The 19,008-nt window shown below is 37.4% G+C and overlaps 1 protein-coding gene across 1 annotated transcript in view; it reads right to left on the bottom strand.

Moving 5' to 3' along the window:
• The window catches only part of LOC123665602 (inactive dipeptidyl peptidase 10), a 188,366-nt gene that overhangs the window by 168,887 nt on the left and 471 nt on the right, over positions 1 to 19,008 (bottom strand). The window lies entirely within an intron of this gene.

Below are 19,008 nucleotides of genomic sequence, written 5' to 3'. Positions count from 1 at the left end.
AGGCTGTATGAGGATTGCGAAAGACCGGGATGTGTGGTGTGAACTTGGGGAGGCCTATGTCCAGCAGTGGACTGCGATAGGCTGAAGTGTGTGTGTGTGGTGTGTAGCGATTGTTATCTGGTGTTTATAATTACATGTTCGCTCGAAAACTTAACGCGCTCCTCGAGGTATGCAGACCCTCAACACAGAATTTTCATTCATGTTATGGTCGTCGAGTGTTAGGCGTTTTATGTGAAATAAAAGTACTTTCTTCTTTCTTTTTTTATCATAAGACATGCCTTATATCACACAATATTGTAGTGATCGTTCGTGATAGTCAAACATTTTATCATACAGTTACAATATACTAATAAAATTTCATATGTATATAAAATGAATATGAACAACGGTACGCTTTGAAATACCGCTTGAAACATTTTCTTTTCAGGGTTCCGTAGCGAAAAGAAACTGAATGTTGCAAATGATAATTTCAAGGGCTTATCTTTTTGGAGTTAACTCCTTAAGTATCGATCTTCATATAAGGCTCCCGGTATGAAAAAAATATGAGAAGTAAAACCTACGGAACGAAGGTCCTCATAACGTTTCACATAACGCTCGGGGTGTTACGTGAAACGTTTGTAATAACACATAGATGGCGTTATTTGATTCGTTTTTTCTTAGACCAGTAAGCCTTTTTGTACCTATTTAGTCGATCTGAAGGAGTAAACTCCAGTCGTGTGTCGGAGTTAACACACACTTTTTTATGTTTATATTTTTTTGAAGCGCTACCTCAGTGAAATCTAATAAAAGATATGAAGTCAGCTATTTAATAATAATTGATGAACAATACTGTGTTACAGAACTCTTCATGCGTAAGGTCGGTTCACCCATATTTTCTTTTTAGTCTTCATAATAAAAGTAATGGTGTGTTTGCGTGACGAGTATAACTTTGAACTTATGTCACGGTTTTACTATCCGTCTGAACCTTGTCCCTTACAATCTCCGTGTGATATTTATATAAACAATGGCTTATATTGTAAGTATGTATATGTCCTATTTTTGAGAAAAAGCCTTTTCCCTTCTAAAGAACTAATTGAAGCTTATCCTCTTTTCTTCTCCTTTGTTAACCGACTTCGAAAAGGAGGAGCTTACTCAATTCGACCGTATATATAAATATATATATTTTTTTCTTATGTATGTTTGGGAATAACTTCGTTGTTTATGAACCGATTTTGATAATTCTTTTTTTTGTTGGAAAAAAATATCCTTAGTACCGTGATAAGGAAACCAAGATCTAATGATGTTATCATAGAGAAATCGAGGGAAACCCTCGAAAATCGTAGTGACGATTCGTGCGTTTGTTAATTTTTTTCGTCTCCTTACGTTGTATTACTTGTCGACGTAATTGAAGTCGTTTTTTTTTCTTCGTTTGCGAGCAAAAACAATTATAAACTAAAAACATTTATTCTATCGTCCCAAAAATTTTCGTTCATTTATCGCATGTCGCATTTCGCAAGTGTTCCGCGTTATTTGTGTGTTTTGATCTAACTACAGTTTTACATGCATCGTGATTTCATAAAACCACACCATTCTTTTTTTTTTCTTTTCTCTTATCTGAACCTTTAACTGAGGTAGGGCACAGCAGGAATTTCTTGCTCAAAATATGGAGCAGCCCGACTGGGGTAGTACCTAGACGTTACAGAAGATCACAGCTAAATAATACTGTGTTCAAGCAGTAATGTGTTCCTGTTGGTGAGTAAGGTGACCAGAGCTCCTGGGGGGGATTGGGGATTGGGTCGGCAACGCACTTGCGATGCTTCTGGTATTGTAGGCGTCTATAAGCTACGGTAATCGCTTACCATCAGGTGAGTCGTACGCTTGTTTGCCGACCTAGTGACATAAAAAAAAAACCTGTATTTATAATCAATCATCATTCAATCGTCGATAATACTAAACTCTATTGAGAAAAAATGTAAAGGGATCTTTAATGTTCGCTTAGAAATTTTCGTGAAAACCGAATTTTTATAACACATAAAAGTTACTCTTAAAAATTGATTATTATTCATTTTGTCATTCGTTTAAAAAGGTTACATTCACGAAAATATATGTACATTTATATGATGGTGCAAAGTAGACAAGGTCCGCTCTTAGTAAGTTATCAAATAAATGTAAAGCTTTATCAAAAAACTGTAAAGCTGTTGGGTGAAAAATTGCGGAAAACATATTTAAATATTTTTAAATATCATATCAAAAATTGACTGTTCCAGCGGGGATCGTACCCGCGTCTCCGACTGACCGTGTCGGCGCTCTAGCCAATTAGACTATGGAACGATGTACCCGCTAGATCGAAATTTTTGATATGATGATTTTATTTTAGGCTTAAGCGAACCGTGGCGCCTTACGCGTAATTACTATTCTCCCAACCCTTCAATAAATACGACTAGCTCCATCTCGCGATTTTATTCACACTAGTTGTCGCCCAGCTATCCAAATTTGACCATAATTAATTTAAATTATAAGTTTGACATTATTAAGGTTCTTTTGTCAAAGAATATACTTCCATAATAATAAACAAAAGGTATACACGCCTACGATGCGCGCGCACACCGCCATAAAAAACCGACACCCTGAAGTTAGCTATTCAACGAAGAAGAAGTTAGCAACGTGGAGTTAGCTAGCCAACGAAGTAGAACTTCTTACAGTACTTCTTAGCGTACATAAGTTCACACACATACACACACACTTTTGTTATTGATTTAATTATATTTATTTATTTATTTATTTATTTATTTATTTATTTATTTATTTATTTATTTATTTATTTATTTATTTATTTATTTATTTATTTATTTATTTATTTATTTATTTATTTATTTATTTATTTATTAAAAAAAATACTTAGAACTAACATTCAGTAACCCAATGCGTTAGTTAAGTTGATCACAACAAATAACATTAAATTTAACAAACATTTTAAACAATTCAATAAAAACAAAATAATCAAAAAATATAAAATAATCAATAAATACTCAATAAATATAAAATAATCAATAAATAATCACACTTAAAAATTCATAAAATTCATAAAAAACAAACATAATTAAAATTATATATATATATTATACATGTATGTTAGAATTCTGCACTTCTTATCTTCATATCATCATCATCATTATTGGCCTTAGTATGTCTATTGCAGACGATTTAGACGATTTAGACAGACGGAGACCCCATTCCGGATTTCAGATGAAGTTTTCCTTCTCCAGGACCCTGATGATTTTGAGCCAGGTTTATCCCTCGGTCACCTTTTACGACCCCCACGGGAAGAAAGGGGATGGTGCTATTCTACTCAGTGTAATTAGTCGGTAATTATAAGTGTGCAAAATTTCATACTCCTCCGTCCGCGCAATTTTCGTAAAAGGACGTACAAAGTTTTTGCTTCGCGTATTAAGTAATATATAGATTAATATGATGAGATGATGATGAGAAATATTGGAATAAAAATAGTCTGTATATTTTTATAGATTTCTATATTTTTATAGATTCAATAAGTTCTTGTGTGAAAAGCAATACAAATCTGTCCGACTTACGTTTTTTTTTTATAGAAGTCAAATACGCAAGGGAAATAAAAGATAGGGGAGGGATTTGGTCGTATCAAGGCCGATATCATCAATGTACTATGTAGCGAATATTTCACGCACATTAACTTTATATGTAGGTTACGTATCGCCAAGATCTAAAAGATGACAACTAAGGTAGGGCACAGCAGGAATTTCCTGCTCAAAATCTAGAGCAGCCCGACTGGGGTAGTACCTCGACCTTACAGAAAATCACAGCTAAATAATACTGTTTTCAAGCAATATTGTGTTCCTGTTGATGAGTAAGGTGACCAGAGCTCCCGGGGAATTGGGGATTGGGTCGGCAACGCGCTTGCGATGCTTCTGGTGTTGCAGGCGTCTATAAGCTACGGTAATCTCTTACTATCAGGTGAGCCGTATGCTTGTTTGCCGACCTAGTGATATATATAAAAAAAAAGATATTTAATACAGTTAATTAATATTGCTTAGCCCGTCGACGCAACGTGCAGGAAGGTTTTTTTGTTGGAAAAGAGATATTCCTGGTGTGGTACCATAATAAGGAAACCAAGATCTGATGATGGGATTCCAGAGAAATCGAGGGAAACTAGAAAATCCGCATAGCTTTTTACTGGGTTTACCGATTTTGATAATTTTTAATTTAATCGAAAGCCGATGTTTATCACGTGGCCAAATTTAAATTTTTTTCGTCTACCTACGTTGTATTGCTACGCGTATAACTTGTCGATATAATTGAAGTCGGTTTTTTTTCGTTTGCCTGCAAACACAATTATATTGTTATGTTTTTCCTGTTCTTAAGTTTATAAGATAAAAATATCTATAGGTATATTTAGTGAAATAACTGGTTTACTAACAGTTACATAATTATAATGATATTATTTACAATGTACAAAAATATCTAAGGCGATTGACAGTTCTTAAAAGATATTACTATTAATAAATAAGTTACTAGCTGGTTTTACTCGTCAGAATTTATATTCAAAACACGGCGGTAGTTTTACATTATTGATGACATATTATTCTACTCTATGTTAAACAGAGATTTGAAGAAATATTAAAGCTGCGAAAAAAGTAAAAATTCGTTGTCTTTAAAGTCGGTTAACGGACGATAGTTTTACGTGATAACGTCATATAGAAACATAGATGAAAAATTGCATACCTTTATGAATTGAATTGAATTATAATAACTGAATTATTTCGAACGACTAGGTCTGACGTCATGCGAGAAGAGATAACAACATAACAATACACTTTATTGTACACCAATACAGAAATAATACATATCAGATTGATTTTAACAGAGTATCATTAGGTACAACGGGTGGCCTTATCGCTGAAAAGCGATCTCTTCCAGGCAACCTAGGGGCAGATGAGATGATATTGTGTCGGTGTAGGTGTACAAATTGAGACATAATCCGAGGGCCGATCAAGCTTTTATATCGCTTATTCCGCGCTCTCGCTTGCACTCTCAGGCTGAGGCGGAACGTGACACTTTTGCGTGCGTGCAGCCGGTGATCATCGATTACTAAGACGTTATCACGTCAAAATTAATTATCATTTCCACCAGAAATCACAAACATCAATCATTATGCGAGATACCGAATTTAGGTAATAACTATTTAGAGACCTTTTGTCGAGTTAATAAAACTTTAATTTACAATAAAAATGTTTGTTTGTTTTTTTTTTTTTATACAATGATAGGCTTGCGTTTGACCACTATTTCACCTGATGATAAGTGAAAATGCGGTCTGAGATGGAGCACGCTTACCTAGAAGTAACCTATTCACTCGCGACTTAAAGATCCCCAGGTTATAATTTTCTGGAAACACAGACGCTGGTAGAGAGTTCCATTCCTTGGCTGTACGGATCAAGAATGTACTAGCGATGTATAATATTTTTCTTATTGAAGTCAAACTTCTTTATGCACTCTTGACTTGGGGAGTAAGCTGGTGAGTGCATGACGACAGCGTTACAAAAAGTGTAATCGGGCGAGGCGAACGGAAGTTGAGAGGGAGATGTCAGTGTAAGTCGTGTGGTCCAACGCACAGTCGTTCAACCTCAGGAGCGTAACACTACTTGAAAACAGTGTCACATAAAGGTTGTCTGTAAGATTGATAAATAAATAAATCTGTTTTAATACTGTAAACGTCATTGTAGTGCGTCATATATCACATGCGACGTGTGCTACTCAGATAATGACTTAGGTTGACTGTTCATTGAGCAGCGCGTTGTAAGCGCGATATTTTGCGTATGTTTATTATTTTCCATGACTAAATATACATAGTTTTACTAATCTGTTGAACATGTTATTTATTATTTATTTATTTATTTATTAAAAGATAAATTCTTTACACTATATATTAGAGAAGGCTTAGAAAATAGAAATAATAAAGAAGAATTATGCGTTCTTATAATAGTTGGACGACGCGTTAGCGCAGCGGTCATAGCACTGGCTGTTGCGATGGCGACAAAAATTTGTATTGGCTATTTATACGTTTATCGTGGTCTGGGCGTTTGTGCTTGTGCATTGTGTGTGTTTCCGGACCCCCGACAGAAAATCCAACTAGGGTAGTTGAGTATGAAGCGTTTATTTATTGATTTATTAAATGGTCTTGGTTATATTTAACTTAGCTTACGTTTACGATTACCTTGTTGTTTTACATAGAAATATATTTTATTTAATCTTGTTATTAATACGAGGTTGTGTGAATTTATATAAAGATTTATCTCAGAAAATACTGCTACAAATTGAAAGATTCGCTTTATGTTAGACAGTAAATTTACCGAAGAAGGCTCTATATAATATTTTTGTAAGATTTTCCCAACCGCAATTCACCAGCCTGTATTGGAGCAACGTGGTGAATTAAGCTCTAATCCTTCTCCTACACGGGGAAAGAGGCATATGCCCAGCACTGGGATATTACAGGTTAAAGCGAGCGGCGAAGTATTCCCTCAAATTTACGCGGGTGATATATATACGTCCTCAAGGGGCACAGCTAGTTAATAGATAACAATAATATTATTAGTTAACTTAAGGTTAAAAAAATATAGGATTCTATAAAAATGTCTATTAAAATAATACGTAGCATTTTTATAGCAACACTGTTTGATTCATGCGCATGTCTAGCTTGTAAAAACTATCTCCCACTATAAGTACAGGTCATAAATTTTATTATTATTTTTATCATCCTCTAAAACCGACTTTTATGTAGAACATAACTTATGCTCATAAAAACGTATCAAAAAATTTGTATGCTCGTATTATTATGGTACAAACTCTGTACTATGAAAATCCTACGTGCTATAACAAGCTATATTATTAATAAAATCATATCAAACGTTATCCTTATACTGACACATACATTGAACGATTTGCTTTAATCCATTTTGTACATTACACAGCTAGCATGAGTAGTAGCTACAATTGCTATCGCTGTAGTTCCTAAGTGCAATATCAAAGATTACATCTCTGTACGATATTGTCAGACTGTTTACTGATTCCGGTCACGTAATCCCCACGCCGTGACAGTATGAGCGAGTAGTACATAATCCTTTTTCATGTCACGAAACAACATTCTGATATTTTGCTGGTGACATTAGTAACATTGTTGCCTAGCCCGTTGGCGCAGTTTTTAGTGACCCTGTTTTCTGCTCCGGGTTTTGCAGGTTCGATTCCCACCGCGAGTCTGGGTGTAATATATATATTTATTAATATACGTATTATTTATATAGACGCTTCACACTCAACGGCCCCCAGAAGGATTATCTCCTGTGTCGGGGCTCTGGAAACACACAATACACAAGCACAAACGCCCAGACGACGACAAACGTATGTATGACCAATACAAATGATTGTCATGTGTGGGGATCGAACCCGCGACTTCTAGCGCAACAACCAGCGACGTGACCGCTGCGCCAACGCGTCATTAATTAAAAAAAAAAATAATTAAAAGAAAAAAAATTGCTATACCAGTCAGCTGTTACCTTTAATATGAGAGTAAGGTGGCCAGAATTCCTGGGTAGGTTTAGTCTATAGGCTGCATACGCATATCATCATCGGGCTATCCGTTTATTTACCATCTTTGTATTGAAAAAAAGGAAATAAAACCAGCTTCAAACAGTATTCTTGTTTGGGGATGCTTGAGAAACATGGTATAGAGTCAGTCGTCCGCCATTGAAAAGGGAGGATCCTCCGACCAGACGGTGTTGTGTCTGGTGGGCTACCGCCCCCAACGGTTGTTGTCAGGATCTTGTATATATACTCAATCACTTTGATAACTTTGATAGCGCGATGTAGGATACGTCAGTTTTCTCTTGTTTGTATGCCGTTAGACAGATGTCGCCACACTTGCAAACATTCATCACCACCACTCTCTTGTGTTGTCAAAATGAATGTCACCTTATCTCATATACTTTTTAGAAGACATACTTCATGACGGTACTATATGTATTAATCTTACATAAAATCAAGTTATTGTTATTCGACAATGGGTTAAGATTTTTATGCGATTTTTATGACCGCGTCGTAAGAATTATGTCTCCATTTATGCAGATCGACCGTAAACGTGTCGTTTCTTTTAATATCTATATTTATATAATGCACTTGTGCTAGCATATTTTTATGTACTTATTTGGATATCCTATATGAAAGCAAAAATTGTTAGAATATAGCCTTTTCAAGTGCAGAGGTTATTCAATATCTGTTACCAAAGACTTTCGTTTGTGGTAATGGAAAACTGATATACATATTCGATCTGGTCATATAGAACAGTCTTGGAACTGTCCTCCCTTATGACCACCCCAGACTATTTTAGGTAACTATACTGTACTATTTTTAGGTAATTCCACATTTGACCATTCAGACTTCACAAACGCTGGAATACTTATTTACTTAATATGTTATCCTGAAAGAAATTTTGTGATAGAATCACTTCCAAAATAACGGGCAAACAAGAATTTTTGGGGCGTAGAAATTCCATTAAGATTTGAATATTTATTTTAATTAAAAAATTACAGTTTCTTTGATGTTGCGAGAGATAGGTTGTGAAGTTCTTCGTCCGCCATTGAAAAGGGAGGATCCTCCGACCAGACGGGTGTTGTGTCTGGTGGGCTACCGCCCCCAACGGTTGCTGACGGGATCTCGTATCTATACTCGTACTCAAACACGTAGATAACTTTGATAGCGCGATGTAGGATACGTCAGTTTTTCTGTAGTTTGTATGTTGCGCGATAGATGTCGCTACAGTTCTATGATAAGACCTAATTGAATCCGTAATCCTGAAGCCAAAAGCAAGATCACATTCAAATGTGCCAACTAACCAGTCAGTATATAAATGTATTTGCAGGCAAACGAAGGAAAACCGACTTCAATTATATCGACAAATAATACAACGTAGGTAGACGAAAAAATAGTCAAGTAAATATGCATTATCAAAGATTACTCCAAAAGTTGTAATCAGATCTCGATTAAATGTGACCACATGATAAACATCGGCATTCGATTAAATTAAAAATCATCAAAATCAGTACACCCAATAAAAAGTTATGAGGATTTTCGAGAGTTTCCCTCGATTTCCTTATCATGGTACCAAACTAGGGATATCTCCTTTCTAACAAAAAAAAAGTTATCAAAATCGGTTCATAAACGACGGAGCTATCCCGAACATACACATATATATATATATATATATATATATATATATATATATATATATGTGTATTTGCGGGGATAACTCTTTCTCGATTTTCGACTATTTCGTTTTAGTATCTGGCCGCGTTGAAAAGTGTAATATGTACGATACCTCTACGTACAATACAGTTGTAACCAAAACTTTCTTGTGTTTATTCTGTAATTTTTATACAACATATTTTTGTACGACACATTTGTGTAGAACATATTTGTGTATAACATATTTTAAACCTCCTCCTTTTTTGAAGTCGGTTAAAAATAGCACGTGTAATGACTCAGTTGCATATGTTGATATTCACACAGTTTTAATAAAATCAATAACAATAAGAAACACTTGTATTATCTCACATCTGTTGTAAAATATGTTCACGTTGTTGCACATTAAAATGCAATTTATAATTTGAAACAACTTTTTCGGATTTTATCGAGTTTTTGGATGTCCGACGTTTCGGACGCTTTACAGGAACCGTATTTCGTATAATTTTCGTATACTTTACAGGGAGGTCGTCCCGTGACTATGGTGGACCGGATAAAATCCATCCGACGCTGCTGCTCGTCTTCCGTCTATGTATTTCAAAGCCAGCAGTTGGATGGTTATCCCGCCATCTGTCGGTTCTTTAAGTTCCAAGGTGATAGTGGAACTGTGATATTCCTTATTCGTCTCTTACGACACCCAAGGGAAGAGAGGGGCTATATTCTTTGCTGCCGTAACCACACAACCTACAAGTGTTTAGTAAAGATAAAATTTTGGCTTTTTTAAGTCTAAAACCTCACCACATATCACCAGAGGAGGGGTCTAGATGTTGCTTAAGAACATCTCGTGATTAAAGAACGGCACCAAACGAATTTATCTTGAATTATTATCTCTTTAAAAAAATCTTGTTATATCAACTAAATTATAAGTGTAATTAAAGAGAAGTTACAGATGTAGCTACAAAGAAGTTCAAACTAATGATTTGTCGTTATTTTATAAAACTTGGAACCGTCTTGAATAAAGGTTGAGTTTATCTTATTCTCTTGCAGAGCCATTGAACGAAGTTTATGTAAAAAGTATGCTATCATAGTTTTTTATTATAAATTATGGAAAAGTTTGTCCGTTTGTTCGAAGTGTATTTAAATAGTTTTTCTTATATAACACTAGACCCGGCAAACTTTGTATCGCCATGTGACTATTATATACACGGATCTATTTTTGTTACTTGAAACTTGCTACATAGACAGCTAGAGATTCCGAGTACATAGGTAATTTTTTATCCCGACATTCCCGCGGGATTGGTAATTACGCGCGTGTAATCACGTGGCGCGGCTAGTATCATCTAAAGAATATACTTTATTTTTATATATTAAACAATTTAATAAATTTTTAATTATCTCATTACCTAATCTAATGCTTGAAATATTTAACATTAAGAACGGTACGAAATTAGCTTTAAACGAATTGGTTTCGTTTAGGGTACCTTTGTGAACCAACTGTGCGTGAAATTGAATAAAAGTCTTAATACATTTTGCTTACAAATAAAGCTTGAATAAATCTGAGTAAGAAAATATAATTGACAAAGTTTTATAAATATTTCGATTTCAAGACTTAATGTAGAATCAATATTAATACGTATGCTAAGTTAATTACTGCGTATTGAAAGTAATTATACATTTTACATACATGTATGGCAAACAAGCTGATAGTAAGTGAGTGTCCCACAACGACAGACATCGAAAGCGGAAATAAATATTTATACAAAAGCAAATATCGCAAACCGGTGTTTAAACGCGTACATGGCACACGCGCCCCTACACCAGAACAGTTTTTAAAATTTTAATTTGTAAGACAACGATGATTTTGAAGCCTACGTTAATTTTAAGCCTAAGTTATTTTTGATCTTAATTTTGACTTTTCGAATGGTTAGAGCGTATCGTATGATTCAAAATTATGTTAATGAGAAAGATATTGTGTGGCCTTTGTGTCACTGTTAATAAAAAAAAGTGCCTAACTACTGATAGTTTTCTTATGGTCTCTGGTGTAATGATGCGAGTAGTCGCTAAAAACACCGACGGCTTGCGGATACGATTCCCGTTCGGGATTGATATTTGTATTTATACAAATATTTCTTTCCAGTTTGGATGTCTGTTCGTGGGTCTCCCCACTGTGTCTCGGAGAGCACTTTAAGTCGTCGTTCCCGGTTGTTATCATGAATACCTAATAGCGATCGTTACTCATAGTAGGGAACATATCCGCCACCTGCAGTGGAGCGGTTGGTGGATTAAGCTCCAATCCTTCTCCTACATGGAGAAAGAGGCCGATGCCCAACAGTGGGATGTTACAGGCTGAATGTTTTTTTGTTTGACAGTTCGCAAGATTAAACAACGTCTGCCTGGTCAACTAGTTTATATGTTATCATCATCTTCCTGCCCTTATCCCACTTATGTAGGGTCGGCACAACAAAATCAAAATCAAAAACAGCTTTATTCAAATAGGCTCCAAGAGCACTTTCGAATCGTCATTTTACAAATTAAAACTTTAAAAATAAATTATTATATTTGTAGAAGTAAGGCTACCACCGATTCGGAATGTAGATTCTGCATAGAAGAATCGACAAGAAACGCCGCAGTTGGTCTTTTGAAAAATAATATATAAATTGTGTTTTAGTACAAAATTAGTAACATGTTGCATAAAATACAGCGTCACTAAGTCCACACATCTTTATCAACTATTAATCCTGCACTGTGCGGCTACGGTACTAAAGAATTTAGCCACCCCCTCTCTTCCCGTGGGTGTCGTAAGAGGCGACTAAGGGATATCACAGTTTCACTACCACCTTGGAACTTAAAAAGCCGACCGGTGGCGGGATAACCATCCAACTGCTGGCTTTGAAATCATCATCATCATTACAGCCTATACAGTCCACTGCTGGACATAGGCCTCCACAAGTTCACGCCAAAAATAACGTGAACTCATGTGTTTTGCCCATAGTCACCACGCTGGGCAGGCGGGTTGGTGGCTTTGAAATACACAGGCCGAAAACGGGCAGCAGCGTCTTCGGTGCGACAAAGCCAGTACTGCGGTCACCAACCCGCCTGCCCAGCGTGGTGACTATGGGCAAAACACATGAGTTCACGTTATTTTAGGCGTAAACTTGTGGAGGCCTATGTCCAGCAGTGGACTGTATAGGCTGTAATGATGAATCCTGCACTGAGTAATAAGCTTTATCTATTATTTTCTTTTAATAAGAACTTTAAATTTTTTCCTCTCCCATTCCTCTCTATTATTCGTCACATCAGCGCTTACTCCTTTCTATCTCATATCCTCACTCACACAACCAGTTTATATGTTATATGTTATATATATAATTCATATGTTATATTTAAGTTCACTGTATCAATTTCACGGTCGCTCGCTCCGCCCCGTGCTTCCTGACATTTTAGAATGTACTGTTTTGTCTGTGTAATCGTTTTAACTGACGAAAACGGCGGGATGGTAATGATTTTACAATGTCTACGTTCAGGATCCACTGGATTGTGATTAAGACACGTCTTATAAATGAAAATTTATAGCAAAAATAGCTTTATAATGAAAGAACTTTTTCGGATTTTATCGCGCTTTATTAAGTTATTTAGACGCCCGATGTACAAACCTTGCGTTCCCAGGAACTGGTTCCCTCCGGTAGTAAGGAGCCAGTATGGCTTGTTCACCACGATTTTAAATTTTTTTTTTTCGAAGTGTTGAGTAGTTGGCCCTAGTCGCCTTTACAGCGTCACCGGTGAGAGGGGCCGGGTACAAAAGACACCGGCCGCGAAGGAAGAAGGGGAGCCCTCTGGGAGGGCTCGGGGGGAAAACGCACGCCCTAAGGAAGGTGCGATCTCGCTCCTAGCGAGATCGCACCCCGGCTTAGGGCGTCGTCGGAGTTTTAATTTTGACTTCAACAATACTAATATACATAGTTCAAAACAATGATAGCGCGATTTAATCGACATCCAACGCCATCTATTGCCAGATAACAAATTAAATAATTGTAGGTTGCATCGTTAACACCCAACGTTTCAGATACTTTACAACAACCATGGTCACGGGAGGATGTCAGAAAAAGTTGTTTCATTATAATGAGTGAAACCGTGTAAACATTAGAAAAAAAAAAATATTTCATTGTGAGCGGTGAAAGACAGTTAAATGTGCTAAAATATTTATATTCACTCATCATCATCATCATCACTTCAGCCTATCGCAGTCTACTGCTGGACATAGGCCTCCCCAAGTTCGCGCCACACATCCCGGTCTTCCGCAATCCTCATCCAACCTACACCGGCAATCTTACGTAGATCGTCGGTCCAACGGGCCGGAGGACGTCCCACACTGCGTTTGCCAAGTCGCGGTCTCCACTCTAGGACCCGTCTACTCCAACGGCCATCGGTCCTACGACACAGATGACCAGCCCACTGCCACTTCAACTTGCTAATTCTGTGGGCTATGTCGGTTACTTTCGTTCTCTCGCGGATAGTCTTATTTCTAATCCTGTCCTTGAGAGAGACCCCAAGCATAGCCCGTTCCATTGCACGTTGAGCGACTTTAAATTTGTGGACCAGTCCCTTCGTCAGTGTCCACGTCTCGGCTCCGTATGTTAACACAGGCAGGACGCATTGCTCGAAAACTTTTGTCTTCAAGCATTGCGGAATCTTCGAAGTGAAGACTCGACGGAGTCTGCCAAACGCCGCCCAGCCCAACCGAATCCTCCTATCGGCCTCCTTCTCGAAGTTGTTGCGGCCTAGTTGGATAGTATGGCCTAGGTAAATATAATCCTGAACAACTTCGAGAAGGGTACCATCGACCGATACCGGTATCGGTATGACTTGGTTGTTAAACATAACTTTCGTTTTATTCAAGTTCATACAGAGACCGACACGTCGGGAGGACTCGTTTAGGCCGGCCAGCATTTGGCCTAACTCATCCAGCGTCTCCGCAAAGATGACAATATCGTCGGCGAAACGAAGGTGAGAGATGAATTCACCGTTGACGTTGATGCCTCGTTCCCCCCAATCCAAGGTCTTAAAAACATCCTCTAGCGCAGTGGTAAACAGTTTCGGTGATATTACATCCCCCTGTCTTACCCCACGCCGGAGGGAAATAGGTCTTGTTCTTTGGTCATTGACATGAACGGTCATCGTCGCTGCGTCGTACATAGATTTTAGTACCTCGATATATCGCCAGTCGATATGACATCTCTGCAGAGAGTCCAGGACAGCCCAGGTCTCGACAGAGTCGAAGGCTTTCTCGTAGTTCACAAATGCCATACACAGCGGTTGATTATATTCTTCCGTCTTTTGGATAATCTGCCGAACAGTATGGATGTGGTCCACGGTGCTGAAGCCATTTCGAAACCCAGCCTGCTCTGGTGGTTGGAATTCGTCGAGTCTTCTAGCGAGACGACTCGTAACAACCCTCGAAAACAGCTTATAGACGTGGCTCAGAAGTGAGACCGGTCTGTAATTCTTTAACAGAGACTTATCGCCTCTCTTAAAGAACAGCACCACCACACTCCTGGACCACGCCTCCGGCGTGGTACCTCGGTGGATGACGGCGTTAAATAGTCTTGCCAAGGCTTTCAGGACTGGTCGCCCTGCGGCTTTAAGGAGTTCAGTGGTAACTCCGTCATCCCCCGGGGCCCTCCCGTTTTTAAGCTGCGCTGCGAGACGAGAAAAAAATCGTATAAGCTGAGATTACCGACTCGATGAGGGTAGTAAGAGATTTACAAAAAAATGAAAGTACGCTACGTACGTATGCTACGTTCTACGAAAGAGAGAAAGATGATAAAAATATCACCCTTCTTTTTCGCACTCCCAATTCTGTTCGCTTCTCTAGATAAGTGATAGACGATCAACAAATACGAAACATTTGCTCGTTTGATATTTCTATAGAAAACCCATAAAAATTATTCCGTCAATAAATGCTTAGATTTGTCTGGATCGGTTTATGTGTACAATTAAATTGATTTTGTTGAAAGCTCGAACCGCACGTTTTTACGATCCATTTGTATTTTCGTCGTTCCAATAACACAGGAATTGATGTCAGCGTTGTTATCGATTCATTTTTAAGTTTTCGTAAATAGAGGAAAATATTTGGAATATTTTTTTTTTAAATCAAGGAAATAAAATTTTTTTAAAACTATTCGACCAACTTCACTTGATTAATTACTTTTTTGTAAATTTATGGTAACAGCGTACGGTCTGCCTGGTGGATCACGAGTGGTTGTCAGTATACCAAAGCCTATGAACGCCTGAATCACCTGAAGCAGTAGAGTCAGGTGAGGTTGTGTGAGGTTGTGTTGTCAAAAATTGACCGCTCCAGCGGGGATCGAACCCGCGTCTCCACTCCTCGCGTCCTCACTATAGACGGCGCCACGGTTCGCTTAAACCGAAAATAAAAATCATCATATCAAAAATTTCGATCTAGCGGGTATATCGTTCCATGGCTTAATTGGATAGAGCGCCGACACGGTCAGTCGGAGACGCGGATTCGATCCCCGCTGGAGCGGTCAATATTTGATATGATATTCAAAAATGTTTAGAATTCCTAATGTGTGGGTAACACAAAAATAAAATCGTACATATTAAAAATAGCATGGTGTCGTCTCCTGTCAAAAATTTTCACTGTAATATGAAACTTTGAATAGTTACGGGTCTCTGTAAAGAACTCACTATAGACGGCGCCACGGTTGGCTTAAGCCGAAAATAAAAATTATCATATCAAAAATTTCGATCTAGCGGGTACATCGTTCCATGGCTTAATTGGCTAGAGCGCCGACACGGTCAGTCGGAGACGCGGGTTCAATCCCCGCTGGAGCGGTCAATTTTTGATATGATATTCAAAAATGTTTGGTATTACATTTCCCCAACTCATTAATAAAAGGACATGTATCTCTGATGTCCTTATTCCGCATACATTCCATCAATATGTGGTAAAAGTCATCAACAACATTACAGACGGAGCAATTCGGAGATGTAACTTTCCGCATAAGAAATGAGAATTTATTGCATGGAATGTGTCCGGAACGAAGCCTCAGTGCTGTCACAGTTTCTGTTCTACTCAAACATGATTTTTCAATCCATGGGGGTCATGCAGGATGTGGTTGGATCGTGCGATACCATATACCTGTCTCCTTAGATCTTTGGTTAAAATATTCTTTAAATAGGTCATGACATTGAATTCTAAGCGTATATATAGGTGGTAAAAGAAGGTAAAAGGTTAATGGGGATATCCTCAGTGGAAGCTTCTTTAGCTAAAGTATCGACTAACGCGTTGCCCGCAAGGCCAATGTGAGATGGGATCCACTGTAAAATAACAGTTTTCCCACTCTCTTTGATTTGTGTAATTGTGTCTAGAACGGAGTAGCCTATCGTTGTACCTCGAGCCTGTACCTTGTAACTTGTGTTGTGTGGTTCTGTGATAAAGTGTATGTGTGTGTGTGTGTGTTTGTGTGTGTGTGTGTTTGTGTGTCTGTACCTGGTCGCGCAAGTCGTTGAGCGTCTTTACTGCGTCCTGAGCACGCTCGTGCTGTGTAGGTCGGTGTGTGTGTGTGTGTTATTGTGTGCGAGTACTAAAAGACTCGACCCCGACCCTGCCTAGGAGCTATTTTAATGATCTTTTATAGTCTCTAAGTATTAGGTATATAATTAGTTGGGGTGAAATTTTAAGCAAGATATTTTCTGCAGTGTGTCGTGGTATTGTCGCCAATCTCCAAACCTTTGAGTTCTACAGCTTCAGTCAATAAAACAAAAAAATATACGTAGAAACACCTCCCTTTTAAGACTGTTAGGTATTCATTTACAATTTTAGATTAACTGGAAAGATAAAACATGTTTAATCTGCATTCGATTTCCGGACTTCAATAAAATATTGTTTGAAATTCGCCTCATGCGCGGAGTCAAAAGAAAAACAGTATTTTAATGAAATACATAATCTAGTAGCGTGATAAGATAGGCTCCAATCCTCTTAATTGATTTTAACCATTAGAACAACACAACACAGCCTATAATCGAAACATTCAAAAATTCATATCAAACAATTAGGATATTATGCTAAAAAAATAAAAAAGAATTATGCAAATAGATCCAAAGCCTCGGAGAAATCATTCATCACTTAAAAGATTTCCCACTGATGAGATAGCGTAGCAGCTGCTATCTAAATGTCTAAAAATGTAAATAAGTAAACAAAAACTTATTTCATTTTTAAGGCAATTGCTTTTTTTTTTGTTGTTTATATTTCAGTTTGAAGAAATAAAAGCATACTTCAGTGAAATAGCTTCTTCTAATATAAATAATACTTATTTGAAAATAAGTGATAACATTTTTATGGGGTGTTATATACAAGATAATGTAATGGTGTAGATGATCGAGCTTAGCTCGGTATTTTTTTTTTGGAAAATACTGAGTTTGGGAAATTATATTTAAATACGAATTACATACTGATGAAATATGAATTTTATTTTTCGATCTTACCGACATATTAAAATTATGAACTTTCTTGTAAAAATATTCTTAGATACGAATTAGGTGCTTTGATAAAGGGCTCCCAATAACAGTTTTTATTACAAAAGATGGGACTTGAAAAAATAAGGAAAAAATAAATAAGCGGACTGAAGACATCTGGTTTCGAACCGAGGTCTTCTGGTTTTAGGACCAACCGATTTCCCACATGAGCTATTGTAGATGGTAGCGAAATTTACTTTTGTATTCTAATGGTGATGTAGTAAATTTTCATTGCATATAAACACGGATCAAACGACATTATCTAAAAATGAACGCTAGCTATATCGATTTATCGCCCCCGAAAACCCTTAAATGTCATTAAAATCTATAGAGCCGTTTCTGAGATTTAGATTATATACATACAAGAATTGCTTGTTTAAAGGTATTAGAGGACCCGATGATCGAGCTTAGCTTGGTATTTTTAGTAAATCGGTTTTTTTTTTGGAAATTATATTTGAACAAGAGTCACATATTGATAAAATTTTAATAATATTTTCCGATTTTACCGACATAATAATAAAAAATATGAACTGGTTATTTAAATAAAAAATCATGAGTGTAATTAGAAAAAAAAAAAAACAAAAAAATATAATCGATCTGGAGACATGGGGATTTGAACCGTGGTCTTCTCGGTCGACTCCGATTTCCCACCTGAGCTATTACAACTTTATTGGCAATTGCGAAACTAACCTTCGTATTCTAACGATATTGTGGCCATTTTTTTTCATTTCCTAAAACAGGGATAAAATAACATTTTCTAAAAATGAATCCTAGCTATATCGATTTATCGCCCCCAAAATCCCTACTACTACTAGCATACTAAATTTCATGAAAATCGTTGGAGCCGTCTCTGAGATTCAGATTATACACATCTATATATATACGACGCCGGGTTGGCGCAACCGTCACAGCCATGGATTGTACCTGTTGCGCTGGCGGTTGCGGGTTCGATTCCCGCACATGACAAACATTTGTATTGGCCATACAGATGTTTGCTGTGGTCGGGATGTTTGTGCAGTCCTTGTGGGTCTCCCCACCGTGCCTCGGAGAGCACGTTAAGCAGTCGGTCCCGGTTGTTATCATGTACACCTGATAGCGATCGTTACTCATAGTAGGGAATATATCCGCCAACCCGCATTGGAGCCGCGTGGTGGATTAAGCTCTGATCCTTCTCCTACATGGGGAAAGAGGCCTATGCCCAGTAGTGGGATATTACAGGCTGAAGCAATA

Source organism: Melitaea cinxia, chromosome 24 (genome assembly GCF_905220565.1).
Source record: "Melitaea cinxia chromosome 24, ilMelCinx1.1, whole genome shotgun sequence".
Classification (NCBI taxonomy): domain Eukaryota; kingdom Metazoa; phylum Arthropoda; class Insecta; order Lepidoptera; family Nymphalidae; genus Melitaea; species Melitaea cinxia.
Note: the sequence above shows the minus strand (reverse complement) of the source record. Positions and strands in the feature narration are given on the sequence as shown.